Source organism: Photinus pyralis, unplaced genomic scaffold (assembly GCF_008802855.1).
Source record: "Photinus pyralis isolate 1611_PpyrPB1 unplaced genomic scaffold, Ppyr1.3 Ppyr1.4_LG7, whole genome shotgun sequence".
NCBI classification, from domain to species: domain Eukaryota; kingdom Metazoa; phylum Arthropoda; class Insecta; order Coleoptera; family Lampyridae; genus Photinus; species Photinus pyralis.
The window spans coordinates 31,475,579-31,478,979 of NW_022170738.1; positions in this window are offsets into that span (position 1 = coordinate 31,475,579).

Here is a 3,401-nt window from a genome sequence, read left to right on the forward strand (position 1 = left end):
AATTATGAATTTTATTAGAATTCGGAATCTTACGTGTAGTAATCCTCGATTGCGGGGGTTGTAATTTTTTTAGTACACCAAATATTTGTATTTCGTTATTCGGTTACCTATGTAAAATGATCCATAAGCAACCCTTCAATTGCTCTTTAAAGTCAAAGGTCCTTTTGGTTTTAAAATTATGAATTTGATTAGAATTCGGACTTTTACGTGTATTAATCCTCGATGGCGGGGGTTGTAATTTTTGTAGTACACCAAATATTTGTATTTCTTTGTTCAGATATGTATAAATGATCCAAAAGCAACCCTTCAATTGCTTTTTAAAGTCAAAGTTCCTTTTGGTTTTAAAATTATGAATTTTATTAGAATTCGGAATCTTACGTGTAGTAATCCTCGATTGCGGGGGTTGTAATTTTTTTAGTACACCAAATATTTGTATTTCGTTATTCGGTTACCTATGTAAAATGATCCATAAGCAACCCTTCAATTGCTCTTTAAAGTCAAAGGTCCTTTTGGTTTTAAAATTATGAATTTGATTAGAATTCGGACTTTTACGTGTATTAATCCTCGATGGCGGGGGTTGTAATTTTTGTAGTACACCAAATATTTGTATTTCTTTGTTCAGATATGTATAAATGATCCATAAGCAACCCTTCAATTGCTCTTTAAAGTCAAAGTTCCTTTTGGTTTTAAAATTATGAATTTGATTAGATTTCGGACCTTTACGTGTTACAGTAATCCTCTATTACGGGGGTTGTAATTTTTGTAGTAAACCAAATATTTATATTTCGTTACGCGATTATGTATAAATGATCCATAAGTAACCCTTCAATTGCTCTTTAAAGTCAAAGTTCTTTTTGGTTTTAAAATTACGAATTTTATTAGAATTCGGACTCTCACGTGCATTAATCCTCGATTGCGGGGGTTGTAATTTTTGTAGTACACCAAATATTTGTATTTCTTTGTTCAGATATGTATAAATGATCCATAAGCAACCCTTCAATTGCTCTTTAAAGTCAAAGTTCCTTTTGGTTTTAAAATTATGAATTTTATTAGAATTCGGAATCTTACGTGTAGTAATCCTCGATTGCGGGGGTTGTAATTTTTTTAGTACACCAAATATTTGTATTTCGTTATTCGGTTACCTATGTAAAATGATCCATAAGCAACCCTTCAATTGCTCTTTAAAGTCAAAGGTCCTTTTGGTTTTAAAATTATGAATTTGATTAGAATTCGGACTTTTACGTGTATTAATCCTCGATGGCGGGGGTTGTAATTTTTGTAGTACACCAAATATTTGTATTTCTTTGTTCAGATATGTATAAATGATCCAAAAGCAACCCTTCAATTGCTTTTTAAAGTCAAAGTTCCTTTTGGTTTTAAAATTATGAATTTTATTAGAATTCGGAATCTTACGTGTAGTAATCCTCGATTGCGGGGGTTGTAATTTTTTTAGTACACCAAATATTTGTATTTCGTTATTCGGTTACCTATGTAAAATGATCCATAAGCAACCCTTCAATTGCTCTTTAAAGTCAAAGGTCCTTTTGGTTTTAAAATTATGAATTTGATTAGAATTCGGACTTTTACGTGTATTAATCCTCGATGGCGGGGGTTGTAATTTTTGTAGTACACCAAATATTTGTATTTCTTTGTTCAGATATGTATAAATGATCCATAAGCAACCCTTCAATTGCTCTTTAAAGTCAAAGTTCCTTTTGGTTTTAAAAATATGAATTTGATTAGATTTCGGACCTTTACGTGTAGTAATCCTCTATTACGGGGGTTGTAATTTTTGTAGTAAACCAAATATTTATATTTCGTTACGCGATTATGTATAAATGATCCATAAGCAACCCTTCAATTGCTCTTTAAAGTCAAAGTTCTTTTTGGTTTTAAAATTACGAATTTTATTAGAATTCGGACTCTCACGTGCATTAATCCTCGATTGCGGGGGTTGTAATTTTTGTAGTACACCAAATATTTGTATTTCTTTGTTCAGATATGTATAAATGATCCATAAGCAACCCTTCAATTGCTCTTTAAAGTCAAAGTTCCTTTTGGTTTTAAAATTATGAATTTTATTAGAATTCGGACTCTTACGTGTAGTACTCCTCGATTGCGGGGGTTGTAATTTTTGTAGTACTTCAAATATTTATATTTCGTTATTCGATTATGTATAAATGATCCATAAGCAACCCTTCAATTGCTCTCTAAGGTTAAAGTGCCTTTTGGTTTTAAAATTATGAATTTTATTAGAAAATTGGACTCATAGTATAGTAGGTAATTCTCGGTTGCGAGGGTTGTAATTTTTGTAGTACACCAAATATTTATAATTCGTTAATCGATTATGTATAAATGATCCATAAGCAACCCTTCAATTGCTCTCTAAGGTTAAAGTGCCTTTTGGTTTTAAAATTACGAATTTTATTAAGAAATTCAGACTCATATGCACAGTAATCCTCGATTGCGGGGGTTGTAATTTTTGTAGTACGTCAAATATTTAAAGGTCGTTATTCGATTATGTTTAAATGATCCATAAGCAACCCTTCAATTGCTCTCTAAGGTTAAAGTGCCTTTTGGTTTTAAAATTACGAATTTTATTAGAAAATTGGACTCATAGTATAGTAGGTAATTCTCGGTTGCGAGGGTTGTAATTTTTGTAGTACACCAAATATTTATAATTCGTTAATCGATTATGTATAAATGATCCATAAGCAACCCTTCAATTGCTCTCTAAGGTTAAAGTGCCTTTTGGTTTTAAAATTACGAATTTTATTAGAAAATTGGACTCATAGTATAGTAGGTAATTCTCGGTTGCGAGGGTTGTAATTTTTGTAGTACACCAAATATTTATAATTCGTTAATCGATTATGTATAAATGATCCATAAGCAACCCTTCAATTGCTCTTTAAAGTCAAAGTTCTTTTGGTTTTAAAATTACGAATTTTATTAAGAAATTCAGACTTATATGCACAGTAATCCTCAATTGCGGGGGTTGTAATTTTTGTAGTACGTCAAATATTTAAATGTCGTTATTCGATTATGTTTAAATGATCCATAAGCAACCCTTCAATTGCTCTTTAAAATCAAAGTTCCTTTTGGTTCTAAAATTACGAATTTTATTAAGAAATTCAGACTCATATGCACAGTAATCCTCGATTGCGGGGGTTGTAATTTTTGTAGTACGTCAAATATTTAAATGTCGTTATTCGATTATGTTTAAATGATCCATAAGCAACCCTTCAATTGCTCTTTAAAGTCAAAGTTCCTTTTGGTTTTAAAATTACGAATTTTATTAGGAAATTCAGACTTATATGCACAGTAATCCTCAATTGCGGGGGTTGTAATTTTTGTAGTACGTCAAATATTTAAATGTCGTTATTCGATTATGTTTAAATGAT